We start from the raw sequence: 16,701 nt of genomic DNA on the forward strand, positions 1-16,701 counted from the left end.
GAGTGAGATAAAGATGGCGAAACGTGGCGGATATCGAAGCGGATAGAGAGAGAGAGAGAGAGAGGAAAGATGGAATTCGATCGAGAAACTGAAATGCAAAACCACCTCCTCTTGTGGCAGCTCGAGCGTTTCCACTTCGGAGTTTCATAACTTCGACTCGTCGATCCGGAATGCGGGAGTGTTGCCAGGATATTCCCAGGCTGCGTCTAGGGTATTCCCAGCCTGGAAACGCCGCCATTCCCAATGATCCATGCGAGATCGAGGCGAGATCTGTGTTGTCCAGGATTTCTGGATTTATCGACTTCCCTTCGATTCAGTTTTCAATCTTTTGCAATTAAAACAGCGGATGTCGATTTTGCAGAATTTTTACAGTATTTTTTCTTTGTTGATTAGGTTAAAAAATGGTCGCTTTGTAGTTTGCTATAGATACTTTTAGTATCTCTGAGTTTGGTGGAATTTTTGTTAATTTTTATTTATTTTATTTGTGGAGCGATAAGCAATTCTACTTTTGGAATTTTTCGAAGTTATTTATTTAATTTTTGAAGAAATTTATAGTTGTTATATTAGTGATGTTGTCAACTTGATTTAAAGTTTGAGCAAAGTGGACGAGATATTTGAAAATTGTTGTATATTTTTAAATATCTTTAATTGCAGGAAACAGCTGATTTGATAAAAGAATTTAACGTGGAAGTTTGGAGGAAGTTGATAAGAATTGACAGTTACACTTGTGACAGTTGAAGATAGCATTTTATCTACTTCGTTCATGATGCATAGTTTAGAATTATATTCGGGTGACTCAAACGAAGGATAACAGAACTAGATTTCATTCAGTGTAATTAGAGTCTAGAATGTAACAGTCTCCGACGTACTATAATCGCTGACAGTGATTCGAATTTCTTCGGTACAAACAAAACAAACAACCGTCGTCACAATTCGTCATATCAAACCGTCTTCAGTCATTAAAATCCTCGTATTCGAATAAAAATTGTAAAATATCCTCTGTCACTCAATAAAATTCTCACAATTCCACTTTCAACTTCACAAAGAATTACCAAAAAAAAAAAAATCAAGGATCTTTATTACTCCAAAAAGTGCCACAAAAATTAAATTTGAATTTCAATTATAATCCAAATTTCTTACAACTGCAGTTTCAACTTCGCAAAGAAAAATTGCCAAAAAGAAAATCAACGATTTTTATTATTCCCAAAAGTGCCACAAAATTTTTTCCCCAGAAACAAATTCGCGCAATTTCAATTATAATTCAAATTTCTTACAACTCCATACTCAACTTCGCAAAGAAAACTTGCCGAAAGAAAAAAAAGAGCGATTCTTTGCTTCGACAAGTGCCACAAAATCTTTGTCACTGCGATGGTAATCAAAGTTGCAATCAGAAAAACAGTGTCACGGAATTCGAATAATTTCAATTGCAATTCGAGTATAGATAAGTTTAAAGAACCGAAGATTATCCGATCGAAAAAGGAGGAAGAAACGTGAACCACAACCGTCACTCGCGGCGGCCCACTTCCAACTGACTATCGATATGCGCACAGAAGCGGTTGTGTATCGTAGTCGATATCGTACGTGCGCCACGCACCGGAAACCACACGCTCCTCGAGCGGAAGTGGCCTGGACGCAAGGAGCATCGGCCGATACGCTTTCTCCAGGAGCGGATGCGCGCCGAAAAGCGCCGTTAACAGTGACCGGCAACAGGAAGCAGTCCGCCGCCGTTCCTCGACTTTTGCAGGCTTCCGCCGTTTCCTACGTTCGACGATTGGCAGCACTGGGCGAGTGCGAATTTTCCCAGCTGCCGGATACCAAGTTTCGCGAGCACCTTTTCTGTCTCTGAGGAGAGAGAGAGGACAGATTCAGAAACTGACCACCGCGAAAGGAGAACGGACTTCCGCGAACCTTTAGCCGTTTCCGAGTGCATTTTTGCTGAACGAGGTTATGAGAGGTATTGGGAAATTGGGTATTTTGTAAGAGGTGGTATGTTTGTTTAGTTTGCGTTATTTGATAGAGTGGAGTTAGAGAAAATTGTGGAGGAAAATTTTAATGGTATCCTGACACAATTTTTTTTTAAGTTTTGATAATGAGATATGAATGTTTCGTTATCAAAAATTTCAAAAATCTCAGGAAGAGTTAATTTAGAAAACTTTTGCACTGTTTAAGAAGTTATCCTAGGACAGGATCAAAATTTGAAATATCTCACGAAGCGTTAATTTAGACAAATTTTGCATTATTTAACTCTTTGGGGCATAATGGGGTAAAAAGTGTCCCACCTTTTTAGTACTTACACCTTGAAACATTAAGAAAACAAAACTGATCTAATTTAACCTGTTTTCACAAATTTCATGGCGAGATTATTTATGTCCCACCTAATAATTAATTATCTCGACATTTTTTTTTTAAGTTTTCGTTTTATGTCGCAATTCATACCTACTTTGTTACATTTTTTTCAAATAAAATTCCTGTGCAACTGGAGTCTGTTTTTGTCTTAAAATTCCGTGCTTCAAAGAATTAAGAAGTCATCCAGTGACAGGATTATTTTCCAAGTTGCAATTATTAAAATTTTGCTAACGAGGTTCGAATGTTTCTTTATCAAAAATTTGAAATATCTCGCCAAGTATTGATTTGGAGAAGTTTTGCATTGCTTCACAAGTTCTAGAATTTTATGACAGGATTTTTTTTTGCAAGATAAAGCTAAATAAAGTTAGTACACACATGTGCACCAAACAGACATCTCAAAAGTGCTGTATTTATCAAACCGGATAAATAGAACCTCACTTGAAACAAATATTGCCATTTACTTAATTTTTTTAGCTATTCACCAACTAAGTCGAGGTGAAAATCATGTCCGCCATTTCTAAAAATCATTAACATCTTAATTCTGTACTTTAAGTCCCAAGTTTTATCAATAAACATTGTAAATAGTGTATCAATGATTTATCTCTTTATAACCATAATAAAAAGGTCTTTGAAAAAAGAAAATACCTCTGAAAGAAATTTTCCAAAACGGTCCCAAAAATCCAACCTAACCTCAACTCCTCGCATGCTGCCCCCTACACAATTCCTCGGTGCGACTTAATCAGTCACCAGGGACCGCGGAAAAATCGCAATGGAACGGCGCAAGAAGTTGCGCCGGCATTAATTCGAGCCGCGATTAATCCGCTAACGAACCGAAACCGCGGCTCGCGTCTCTCGATCAGCCAAGGCGGTCACGATCCATGGATCACCGGCAAAAATAACACACGAACGGATGTCGGTTTCTCACGGTCCGGCTAAGGCGCGCATTATGAACCTGTCAGCCGACCAATTTTAATTTCCAATTCCTTCGTCACCCCGATACAAATCTTTTTCGTTCCTTCTTTCCTTTTTTCTTTAACATCTTTTTCTCACTATACCGTTACCACATTTCGCAAAGAGAGAAATTCACGTTGCGTTCGACGATAATGCTCGCGAGAGAGAAACGATCGCGTGCATCCTCTGAATGGCACGATCGTTCCGCTTTTTCTCGGTGCTTTTCAACGAGCATAATTGAGAGATCGTATTTTCACGCGGTCGAAACTTCGATCCGTTTCAACTTGGAAACGAAACAACGAGATTTTTATCGTTGAGAAAGCAGCGGAGAGACTTTGTTCTTTATTTTTTCATTTTTCGGTTCTAGCTTTTTGTTCCACGGAAACTGGTCTCGGTTTGTTGTTCGAGTACTTTACAAGAGTTTCGAGATTGAGAGTAGATTGGAGACTGGTGGTTGGTGTAATTGAGAGTTTCGATCCCCGAGGATGGAGTTTTTGCGGGTAATTGGTTGTAATTGGGAGACTCGAAGCGTCGAGAAGCTTTGATCCCGTGTTAAAGAGCCACAGAGTGCACCTCTTCAAGTGATTCGTTCGAGGATCGTTCCACCGCTTTTCAGAATTTCAGGTGTGATCTTTGCGCAACCGCCGAACTTTTCAATCTATCTATAACGATTGTAAATGAAATTTTTCGTTGGCAACATACTGTTGATAATTTGATTATTCAGAGCGGAGAATTAGAAATGAAAGAAATGTTCGGAAGAGAAAGTTTGCGAGTTTCTAACTTTTTTCTTACTTGCTTCGTAGTTTTTACTCGAGTATTTGCATGAAAAAGGAGACTGGATAATTTGTATCCGGTGAATTAGGTGTCTATTGTCTCGTTTATTCGTGAAATCTCACGATCCTTTAATTTCACGGTTCTCGATCGATTTATGTGCTGTTTTAACAATGGGATACCGTTAATATCGCGGATGCGTTCAATTGACTGCTGTACGTGCTATGTCGTGCATCGAAATTAGCTTCATAATTACCTGGATTCCATGCAAATTGGAATATTTCGTGAATTCCACGTATCTATGAAAGTCATCGATACTGAGAATTAATATTTCGTTCATCAGTAACATTTTCAATTCACTATTCGAAATATATATTTATCATTACTGACCATTATTGGAAGTATTTCATGAATCACATTAAAATTTTATTCGTTACTTTTTATTATTTTCATTTTGCACTTCTGCTCTTCTCAGCCCTTAAAACAACACTAGCCTTCTTCGTTAAACTTTCACGAATTTATTGCTGCCTAATTTTTAATTATTTTTCAATTATTCTCACATCGAAAGATACGAACAAAAATAAAGCAATAAAAAAGAACCAAGGATAACAACTAATGAAATAAATGTTACCAAATAACTAGCGACGAACCAAAAGCTGCCCAATTTGCAACTATGTAAAATGTATCTAATTTGATAATTTAATAATTTATTAATTTATCAATGATAATTTAATATTTAACTATTTGATAAATGATAATTTAGAAAGAAGGCCTTCGAACTTGCCTCACCAACATTACTCGATTAATTTTTGAAATTTCTTCGTAATACGATTCGGCCACTAAACCGAAGTATTAACCCTTCGTTCCTCGAGTTTACTTGTCATCCAAAATAACTGTCGCCAAGACTGCCTCGTAATAAGCGTACCAAACAGTTTCCTTCGTTTCGTATCAAAATATCGCATGCACAAAACCATCAACTATCCGCTGTAATAGACACGGTCTCGCCTAATCCGAGAAACAAGAAGAAAATCCAAACACTCTCACACGTCCAGCCTTGATCCCCCTTTGATCCTCTTTCGCGATTTAGGATCGCTTTACGTGGAAACCGTGTTTCTGATAGAGCAAAGCGGAAGCACATCGTGTTCTCCACCCCCGGGCCTCGCCGCGGAGGAGGCGACGATTACCAAGGGTTAAATGGAATCACGGTTCGTTTGGCGGGACAACGAACGAGAACGGCGGCGACGAACGAACGAACGAGCGCAACGGTACACGTCGCCAGATTCCCACGGTGAATCGCGACGCGGACTGCGCTTAGGAAACCGCGTCGAGGAAACACGCCTCGGCGTGGATAATCGTCGAGGACTTGCCACGACCGCACCAGTGGTTCAGGAATCGAACATCCTGTCCGAAATTTTCAGGTGGAAATAGAAATGTTCTGTTGGAGTCAGTGAGAAGGTATTGAAAGATGGTAATTCTTTCGTTTATGTTCGTCGTGGAGTACGAATTGCTAATTTTTTGAGACGTTCGGAACGGTGTGACCCACCGTGGGTCATCGAGAGAAGCTTTTAGTTTATGACGTGAGCCACTGATGGGTCGTTTCAATGTTGGACGATAAAGGAGATTGAGTAGATGACCCACGGTGGGTCATCGAGAGAAGCTTTCATTTTGCGACGTGACCCACTGATGAGTCATTCTAACGTGAATAAGCGGCGTGACCCACTGATGGGGTACTCCAACGTCGACGACAAAGAAGATTGAATAGACGACGTGACCCACGGTGGGTCATCGACTGATGGGTCATTCCAGGACGTGAAAATATTGAATAAACGGTGTGACCCAGCGATGGGTCATTCCAGGATGACAAAAAAATTGAATAGACGATGTGACCCACTGATGGTCGTCATATTATTGTACAATATTCTATGAAAGAAGACACGTATATTTAACAGATTAGGTTAGAAGATTAGAAACTGAAAAATGAAGTATTAGCGATAATAAACACTTGGCTAAATCTTCAAACGATTCCCGCGTGAAATCGACCAATCGACGCGCGCCAACTGTTGCCCAGCTGAGAGGAATCGAGTCCTTCCTTGAGTGGGACTCGGCAGTGGCGATGACGACGATGATGAGGCAGATCGGAGATTTGATTATGATCGCTCTGATGAGCTCTGTGTTCCCTGCTTGAGAGGTTCGAGGCACGAGTGTGAGCTCTCAAGTGAGATTTGTTGTAACACAAATTGTGTACTGGAGAAATTTTTAGTAGTTAAAAGTCCTCGAGACACTTTATTTTCTATAATAATTGCCTAATGTTAATAAGATTTCTTGAGCAATCTAAAAAAATAAACTGGTTCAAACATTTACACGATAATCGAACTTTTCTCCATTGGATAACCTTAACAATAAAACAAATTTTCTTAAAGCTTGCAATGTTATCGAGTAAGAATATTGAAAAAAGAAATTAGAGAATGAAAAGAATCGTTGGACGAATGCTAATCGAATGAAACGAAGATTAATCTCGGCCGAAAAAGATCTAGAGATCAAAAGGAAGCGTACCACTTTGAGGGTTAGTAAATCGATCTCGAAATGGATCATCGATCAGATGTACTCACGGCGGAGGCACTTTGACGACTACGCCAGGGGTCATCGTCGATCATCGTGAATCTGCCCCTTTGACCTCAACCCTATTGATCCCGATGATCGACGCGGGGTCGTGAACACCGTTAATAAGCGTCACATACGCCTGGAAAGCGTTTAGTGTATCTGTGTGATCCTACGAGAGCGAGACAAATCGCGGTTTGCGAGAGATAGATGATTCAACAACGTTCGACAAAGTGTACTTTTTAATCGTCTAACGAGATTCACTGTTTGCTAATTAGCGACAACATATTTCATCACAGCATTGCATAATACTCGAGTAATTAGTCGCAAAATCGATACGGATTCTCCGTGAAAATTGAATAATTCGAGTTCGAAATTTCTTTCAAAATTCTACGCAATTTTATCAATTCTATCAATTTTGAAATCTTAAAGAAAGCAGAGAAGATATGTTTTTTATTTACTTTGTCAAATTATGGGAAATTTTTTAATTGATAGAATTTGAATTCTTTGGAAATTCTTCCCAATTTTATAAAAATTTCTAAATCAAAATTTGTCTTACTCTTCACAATTTTCTTTTGTATTATTTAATTGATAGAATTTCCATTCCTCTGAAATCTCTTCCCAATTTTATAAAAAATTCTAATTTAAAATTAGTCCTATTCTTTAGAATTCTGTTTTACGTTAGCCAACTTTTAAATCTTTAAACAAAAGAAAGAAGATGTAACTGGTCCAGGTTTCACAATTTACCTTGACAAGCACCGGTGAGTTAAATTGCTCAAAGTAATGTACAAGGTTCAGTAAGTACATTACACTGTTCCAAAGAAAGTTACGATCTTCTATGATAAATGACAAGGAGAAATGAAGAAAACCACTCTGTGCCTGTATCGTGCGGTCTGAGATAGTAACTCAACCGCAATCCTGTACAATTAACATCTATTTACCATGCAAACCACCGTATCAGGTTTTCTTAATCGGCGAACAAGATTAGACCGTCTTCCTTGTTGATATGAAATTGAAAGCGCATGCCTATTAATTAGCACTCAATGGTCATCCATTTGTTTCTCGTTTCAATTAGCCTTACACTGTATGCAAATGCATAATTCTTGTAACATACCATTCGCTATCTTTTATCGCAAAATATAAACGCGACGTCGCCTAATCATTTTTCGAAACAATCTAATTCCAACTCGAGTTTCAAAGAAATTTTCAATGTGTTAAATAATTTCATTTATTACAACTGTGCATCGTGATTGCATCTCTAGTCGACGGAAAGCGCTAAACCAAATAAAGGACGCAGGGGAAAAAATCGTTGCAAAATTGAAAATTTTCAAGAGAAAAAGAAAAAAATTTTTTGAAACACTAAAAATACATACTTTTGTATCTTGCATAGTAAAAATATTTTTGAAAGGTTAATTTAATTTTTGCTGATTCCCCTTTAAACTAGAATTGCGTAATTAATTATTTAATTAGATCAAATTACTGCCACTCAATTATTTTCTTTTACAACTTGCAATATCTACATTATTTATGATTTCAATCTTACAGTTTAGAGCAATGACGAGACTCTGTTAGTTTTTCATCTGCTCTCTTCCAATATCAAAGAGCAGATTTTTGTAATTAATTCAAAAAAATTCCACGTCCCTATGAAATCTAAATTCTCAAAAGATTTCGAGATAAAAACATTAACACAATTCTCAACGAACCACACACGCAATTCTACAGAGAAGGGTAGACGATACCGTGGAAAAAGCGAATCACAGTGATCACGAGGCTCGTTGTTTCTGCAGCAACGAGGCCACCCTTCTGTGGCCGATTTTCGCGGGCGCGAAGTTTCGTGACCCTGACAAATTACGATTCCCGCGGGCAACTCGCAATAAAACCCGGCCAATTTTTCCCCGTTCTCTTCCTGGCGTGTTCACTCTTGGATGAAATTGAGCTACGTTCCGGAACCGGTTGGCGCGAGCTGAAGGGACCGAATCGACGATTCCTCGAGAAATCGAAACGTCGACCGAGAGCCTGGCCTTTCCATCCCACGAAACGTTTCAGGAACTTAATTAGTTTTTTTCTTTGCGGAAGAATAAGATGGAGTATAGAAGATTATGAATATAATCTCTTGGAAATCTTCAGGAGAGGGGAGTTTATTTAACCCTTTTTTGACTAGCGAGATGTATATGTCGCGTTCGAGTTCTTGAACAAAAATTCATCTAACTTTGACGATCGGTAGATAAGAGATTTTTGAGATGAAGAAATTTGGTTAGGGAAGGGTTAATCCGAGGAGAATTTAACGTTTTTTGATAAAATTTTGGGGTAAGAAAAGTTATCGATTTCTTCATTATCAGCTGAAACTGGAGTGTGATAAAGAAGAAATATTTTTTATCATTGGTAATTTGAAGTCGTTCCTTTGTAAATTTACAGTGATTTTTGTAACTCGATTCTCTTTACTTCCGCAATGTTTTTAACGAATTCATTGGAATGCAGTTTCAATTTTTTAAATGGAACTCACTGGAATACAGTTTCAAATTTTATCGATAAAACACCATTCAAAGGTCAGAAAAAGTCACCTTTTCTTTACTGTTAAATTATGAAAAGTGGTGCAGAAAATTTACGGAATTATTATGGTCGAGATAGAAGGTTTCACGGTGGAAATGAAGAATTGACACGGCGAGATGACCAAGGGGTCACCTGTCGTTTTAACGATTGGAAAAGAGAACGTTTTGGCAGGTGAAAGTGAGCAAGAGAGCATAACAAAGGCACGCTTTGGCCGTCTGTTGATTTACCAGGGTATAATTAATGCTCGACGATGAAACGAACGATTCTTGTTACGAGAACGTACCATTCGTCTGCGAACAACGAGAACATTCTCCGAACTAATAGCTTGAAATCTTGATATCGATTGTCGATAATTCTCTTCTGTATACTTGGCAATACAATTTCTGACCAAATGCGTTCATTATCGTCAACACAATTTCCCGACAAAATACCTTAATTAGCCTTCTTATTGAACATCGAAGTTATCAATTCTTGAAAAAAAGTTACTACTAAATGTATAATATAATAGTTTGAAAGAAAAGTAAAGTATTCACGATTTTTATCATCTAGATAAAATAGGATCAAGTGAAAGATCGATGATCGAGTGTTTTGCATGATTTGCATGATTTCGAGTGGTCGAAAATTTGTGGCGTGAATTTTCTGCTTTTTAAATGATTCTAGAGGCGGATAACAATTCAAAGGTGTAAAACATGTCTGATTAACTATTTCTATGTACGACGCTCGTTCAAATTATTTCTTTATCAAATTTCTACTTCAGATCTATAGCTCGTGTTAATTTCAAAGAAAGTTCGGCGCTTTAAATACTTCCTCATGGAACACATTCGACGAATAATTTCTACTCTCATAATATTCGTGTTTACGAGCCGCTCCGAGGTATCATCCGCGATGAAGAGCAGCGACGACGATCGTCGTTCGTAGTCGACCGCCGCGGTTTTAATCGCGTTTTCCCGGGATCGATCGATCGTGCGCGTAAATCGCGAGTCAATGAGAGTCTACGCTAGTAATTGGTCTATGCCCGCGCCTATGTTGCCATTCGCCGGTTCATCTCGTGGGAAACTCGTGACACACATTTGCACGGAAGTGTACCTCTCGTGGATCCTTGCATCTGACGCGTACAGCAAAACGCGCGCGTTAGGTGATCCTGCGATCTTCCCTCGATCCAGAGAACCACCGAACGACTCCGCCTGCTATCGCTGATGACTACTTGTCTAATTGCGACAGGAGCTCGTGTCGCGACTGATATTAACCCTTTCGGTATACTATGAATGTGTTGTGTGCATGAATTTAGAAAAATTAATTGCTGTGCATTGTGAATCAGGGCTGTACAACTTGGAATAATTTCGAATACGAATTCTTTATTTGGGTAATTCGGGTAATTTCGAATTCGAATTCTTTATTCGGATAATTCGAATAGTCAAAGTGTTTGAATTCGACAGAATTTGAAATTTGAACACTTGGAATACTCGAAATTTACGAAATATTCGGCAGAATCCGAAACTCGAACACTTCGAATACTCGACATTTACGAAATATTCGGCAGAATCCGAAATTCAAACACTTCGAATACTCGACATTTACGAAATATTCCGCAGAATCCGAAATTAAAACACTTCGAATACTCGACATTTACGAAATATTCGGCAGGATTCGAAACTCGAATACTTCGAATACTCGACATTTACGAAATATTCGGCAGAATTCGAAATTTACGAAATATTCGGCAGGATTCGAAACTCGAATACTTCGAATACTCGACATTTACGAAATATTCGGCAGAATTCGAAATTTACGAAATATTCGGCAGGATTCGAAACTCGAATACTTCGAATACTCGACATTTACGAAATATTCGGCAGAATTCGAAATTTACGAAATATTCGGCAGAATCCGAAATTCAAACACTTGGAATACTCGAAATTTACGAAATAATCGGCAGAATCCGAAACTCGAACACTTCGAATTATCCGAATTACTCGAACAGCTCAACTATTCCAAGTTGAAATCCGAATTCTACTGATATTCGAATATTCGAATACACCAACATCCAAATATCTTCGAATTGAAACTTCGTTCTCAATTTGATTCGAAAAGCTACGCAGTAATTAGACTCGCGTTACTTGTTGCAATTTCCTACTTCAGGTGAGAATTACCAATGGAACGAAGTGAAAAACGTAGCACGACAGGCTATGTAAATCTATTATCGAAATGATACGCTCCAAGGGAAAGTAGAACTAGAAAAGTGAAACGAAGAATAAAATACATTGGTCCTGATTCCATTTCGTATCGAAGCCATGTCACAATGGAAATAGAAACTCGTTTCCACCACCTCCAGCAAATTTAACCAACAATTTACAGCCCATAAATAAATCACCAAAGTTGTAATGGGAATCGATCATTGCTAAAACGGGGCATCTACGATTTTTTTTAGAAATTCTGTTTATATACCGTCCATTCATGAAAATGAATATTAACTTCGTTCTTTTTAACATAAGATCCTTGCATCTCAAACGGAAAAATTAATTATCACAGAAAAAATGAAATTTCCCAAAATAAATTTCAACCAAAAGTTCCCAAAATAATTTCATTTCACTTTCACACGAACTTCAATTCTTCTTTCTTATGCACAATTCAATAAAAACATTGTTAGCCTAGAAATCAAAACTTAAAATGAATTTTAAGTTTATGTTTTTCATAATATGACATAATACTTTTCTCCTTCTCCAATAACGTTTAAAGAACTCCCTCACAAATGATCCCCGTAACCTTTAACGATCTCAAAAATTCGATTACGACCGTTCACTTGATCGTAAGATTTAAACACACGGAATAACAATCTCGGACTTCCTTAAACGGCCGTAAACGCGCGCCGAAGGTTTCATTTATAATATACGGACGTACCGAGAGCAATTTCAAGCTGGAATACCACGTTACACGTCGCTACACCTACCATTATCACCGTGCCAAAGTGAAAGTAATTTGTTGCGTTGGGAGTCGGGGGGCGCCAATGTAACAATGCCTGGCCGCCTCCGCGATGTGAACGCGATGTCCTTTGCACGATGTAAATAAACGGAGCCTTGACCGAGCTATAGCCCACCCTCGCCTTCGTTCATTCTAATCAATTTCTATTTCTAGGGCCGAGTGGAAAAATCGCGAGCAGAAAATTGACGCGACAAATGACGCTTCCTGGTGGTATGTACGCACACTTGGTTCGACGAACCCTTTCTGTCGCCAAACAAAGATTGACGTGACAAGATGATGAGTTCGTGATTGTTCACCTTATGCTACTACGAACTTTGGTGTCCGCCATTGGGCATCTACGGAGGACTTTGTCAAACGTGTCGTTGAATGTAAGATGAGTTCGGTTAGATGATTAATGTAGGGCTGGATATTTTTATCTATTTTTTGGAACGTGTCGTTTCGAGTGAGATAAGGTGTGTTTAGTGTCTGTAATTTTGGGTTACTGTGAAGTTCAAGGACCACCGTTGGATATTTTTAGATTTTAATTTATTTTTTGGGAATGTGTTATTCAGAGGAAGATAAGTTACGCTAGAAGTCTATAATTTTGTAGACGACTGTTTACTTCGTTTGTTTCAACGTTTCCTGCTTCCCATTCTGGGATTTCTAATTGAATGAAAGCTATAGTCGGGGCCACGATATAGCGAGGTCGTAAAATCGGTCAGACGTCAAAGTAAACATGTTTTAGCTGCCGGGACCCGAAAATTGACAGAGATACGAGCAGATAAGTACTTGAAACCATTGTCAGGACCGTACGAAGAATTCTTGTATCCAGCGAAAGTCAACAGATTCTAATATATTTACTGAAAACTGCATGCAGCTAGGACAAATTAGGGTTTCTCCCTCTGGGGGAAGCCGCTTTTGGAAGTACGGTTACAGGTAAAGGTCTTATTGATGTCTTTAGCATCTTAGTTTATCTACTCGTGTTATATACAGATAGAAAGTGCAAAAAGATTGTGTAGCTTAATATTAACATATTTTCCATTTGTAAATGAAATACCATTTTAGCAAAATCAATCGGTGCCGATTCTTCAGAGTTTAATTTACGACCTCGCTATATCGTGGCCCCAACTATACGTCATCTTATTATTCATAATTGTATCCTTTTTAAAATTCTCACAGTTTAGTGAACAAAGTTGTTGTTTGCGCGAAGTTCGTCAGAATTTCCCTTCGAATCCTCCAGTGAATTAAGTTACCATTAAGACACCAGACATTTATAATAATTTCATAACATACTAAATCCTTTCGATGGAACCATAGAACAAACAGTTTCCAAAATTCAACGATAATTCGATGCATTAATAATCATTCAGTCTTTCTCAGCCAATCAATCACTCACTGTTTCAAATATGAAAATTGGAAGTAACTAAACACGGTAGAATTAAAAAAGAAACGAAATCATTTCGCGAAACGAACAAAAGTAAAAGAAAAAATTGTTCAGATTTCAATTGACCTCTGGCAATTCATTTAATCAGAAACGTTCTCCGAATCACGTCCGGAATATCCACCTAGCATCCATCAAGTCGAGCCTACAATTTCATCCTCGGCGGAAAATCACCGAACCAATAACCGTCGAGATGTTCCAGCACGACGACGCCTGGAAGCAACGAAAACGAAGAAAGAAAGAAGCTTGGAAGTAGCCGGATTACGCGGTTCTCGTTCGCAGCAGCAAGCAGCCAGCAGCAGCGGTTTCAACGAGGCGGGCATTGCGACCCGTTCGAATCGGCCACTCCAGGTACTGTTAAGCAGCACCGCTGCCACGCCGAGGAAGTTCCAGTAATGTTCGCCGTGTGTCGAGAGGAGCGTACACAGAGCCAGGAGGGGCCTTGTTCCCACGCCCGACGCCGTGATCTTTGCCGAGCTACTTAGTCCTCTGCTAGAACGAGCCTGCCTCCTCTCTCTCTCTCTCTTTCTTTGACAGAGAGATAGAGAGAGAAACCTCTCTCTGTGAAACCTCCGTGAAAGAGAGGGAGAGAGAAAACTCTCTCTGTTAAAGAGAGAGAGAAAAACTTCTCTCTGTGAAAGAGAGAGAGAGAAACTTTTCTTTGTGAAAGAGAGGGTGAGAGAAAACTCCCTCTGTGAAAGAGAGGGAGAGAAACTTCTCTCTGTGAAAGAGAGGATGAGAGACACTTCTCTCTGTGAAAGAGAGAGAGAGAAACTTCTCTTTGTGAAAGAGAGGGAGAGAGAAAACTCCCTCTGTGAAAGAGAGGGTAAGAGAAAACTCCCTCTGTGAAAGAGAAGGAGAGAAACTTCTCTCTGTGAAAGAGAGGGAGAGAGAAAACTCTCTCTGTGAGAGAGGGCGAGAGAAAACTCCCTCTGTGAAAGAGAGGGCGAGAGAAAACTCCCTCTGTGAAAGAGAGGGAGAGAGAAAACTCTCTGTGAAAGAGAGGGAGAGAGAAAACTCTCTGTGAAAGAGAGGATGAGAGAAACTTCTCTCTGTGAAAGAGAGAAAGAGAGAGGGAGAAAACTCTCTGTGAAAGAGAGGGAGAGAGAAAACTCTCTCTGTGAGAGAGGGCGAGAGAAAATTCCCTCTGTGAAAGAGAGGGAGAGAGAAAACTCTCTCTGTGAGAGAGGGAGAGAGAAAACTCCCTCTGTGAAAGAGAGGGAGAGAGAAACTTCTCTCTGTGAAAGAGAGGGAGAGAGAAAACTCTCTCTGTGAAAGAGAGGGTGAGAGAAAACTCCCTCTGTGAAAAAGGGGGAGAGAGAAAACTCCCTCTGTGAAAGAGGGGGAGAGAGAGAAACTTCTCTCTGTGAAAGAGAGGGAGAGAAAAAACTCCCTCTGTGAAAGAGAGAGAGAAACCGTTGTGAGAGAGAAAGAGACCTCTCTCTGTAAAACTTTTGTGAGAGAGAAAGAGACCTCTGTGAAACCTCCGTGAAAAATAGAAAGAGAGAGGAACCTCTCTGTGTGAAACCTCTGCGAAAGAGAGAGAAACCTCTCTCTTTGTGAAACCTCCGCGAAAGAGAGAGAGAAAGAGAGGAGAGACAGAGAGAGATCTACGGTCGTTCCGCTGCCTGACTCACCGAAAGGTGAGCGTCCCACTCTCTTTTAAGTAACTCTCCGCTACTCTCTCTCCCTCTCTCTACGCTCCTGTCGCTAAGTCCTGAGAGACCTGAGATTATACCACTTTTCTTGCCCCGCGAAACACTATGTGGGTTACGTAAGGTGGTAACGCGCGAGCCTCGCGGCACGTTCGAGTAATAATAACGCGTACGTGAACCGGTGAACGGGAACGGGAGTACTGTGAAGAAGGAAAAGAGGGGTCTCAGAGAAGGAGGAAGTCTGGCTGAGACCCTTGAGGGAGTATCGCGATAACAGAACGATTGGGAACGAGTTTTTACTGCTTTTTTCATCGATTTCGGGGTATTTTGGGAACGGAAGTGTTAAAGGGTGTGCTTGGTCTAGTTAGAGTTAGGAAACTTAAGCAGTTCCAAGATTTAACTACCTGTGTTACTATCTTTTTACGAGTAGATACGTTTGTTTTAGCTGTTTATAGCTTTTACACCGCGGTAAATGACGAGAAGTTATGGTACTGTAGGTAATTTGTGGTTGGCAAGCTTCAAACGTAAATTGAAGTTTGAGGTAGAATTCAAGTTTGTTAGAAATCTAATATCTTCACTCTAATCTACATCACCGGTGTAACACTTTGTTACAAGGGGTTAAATTTAGGATTAAGTTTGGGCATAAATTAAAGTTCGAGTTTATTAATTTGAAATTTACTGTTAATATCGTCACTGTAATCTGCATCACGAGTGTGACACGTTATTATAAGGCGAGGGGTTAATTCAATTTTAATTAAAAAACAGTAATCACGGTATGGAATTCGTTTGCAATCGTTAAATATAGTTTGCTTTAATTACTACATGAATTATTTTACGGAGGAAATTAAAGTTTAAAGGTTTGCGGACTTTTCATCCTCTGTAGTTAAATGTACTTTGAATTTTCTTTTAATCGAGCTAGAATTTAGTAGAATATTTACATCTATTTCGACTTAAAAACCATTCTATTCAATTTTCACTGTTATTTACGCAAAAAGGAAGTGATTTACACGAGAGAAAAAGGTCGTCAAACGTTGCCAACAAGAAACACGATTTAAATGATGGTATTAAGAGCACGTTTTCGAAACTGTTCGAGCAATCAAAGTGCGATTCGTTGCTTCCGTGCAACAAAGTAGCAGAGACTTGAACGCCTGGTAAGGCACGATCTTCAGCCATGGAAGCTTCACGTCGAAGAGAACGCAAACTAACAAAGCGCAGAGAAGAGAGAGAGAGAGAGAGAGAGAGAGAGAGAGAAGAATTGAGACGAACAACGTTCAAAAGATACACATGATTAAAGTAATCAGAGAAGCAGGTTCGCGTGCACGTGATGCACGTGATCGTAAACAATCAGCATATTAAGCCAAGATCCGCACGCGAGAGTAAATATGTCGGAATGATTAGAAGCGTGTGCAGGGTCTTCGAACTCAACGGAAT

The 16,701-nt window shown here is 39.3% G+C and overlaps 1 protein-coding gene across 2 annotated transcripts in view; it reads right to left on the bottom strand.

Moving 5' to 3' along the window:
* The window catches only part of LOC108577639 (protein neuralized), a 145,940-nt gene that overhangs the window by 7,596 nt on the left and 121,643 nt on the right, over window positions 1-16,701 (bottom strand). The gene's annotated exons all lie outside the window — the stretch shown is intronic.

The sequence above is a fragment of the Habropoda laboriosa genome, unplaced genomic scaffold (assembly GCF_001263275.1).
Source record: "Habropoda laboriosa isolate 0110345459 unplaced genomic scaffold, ASM126327v1 scaffold718, whole genome shotgun sequence".
Taxonomy (NCBI): domain Eukaryota; kingdom Metazoa; phylum Arthropoda; class Insecta; order Hymenoptera; family Apidae; genus Habropoda; species Habropoda laboriosa.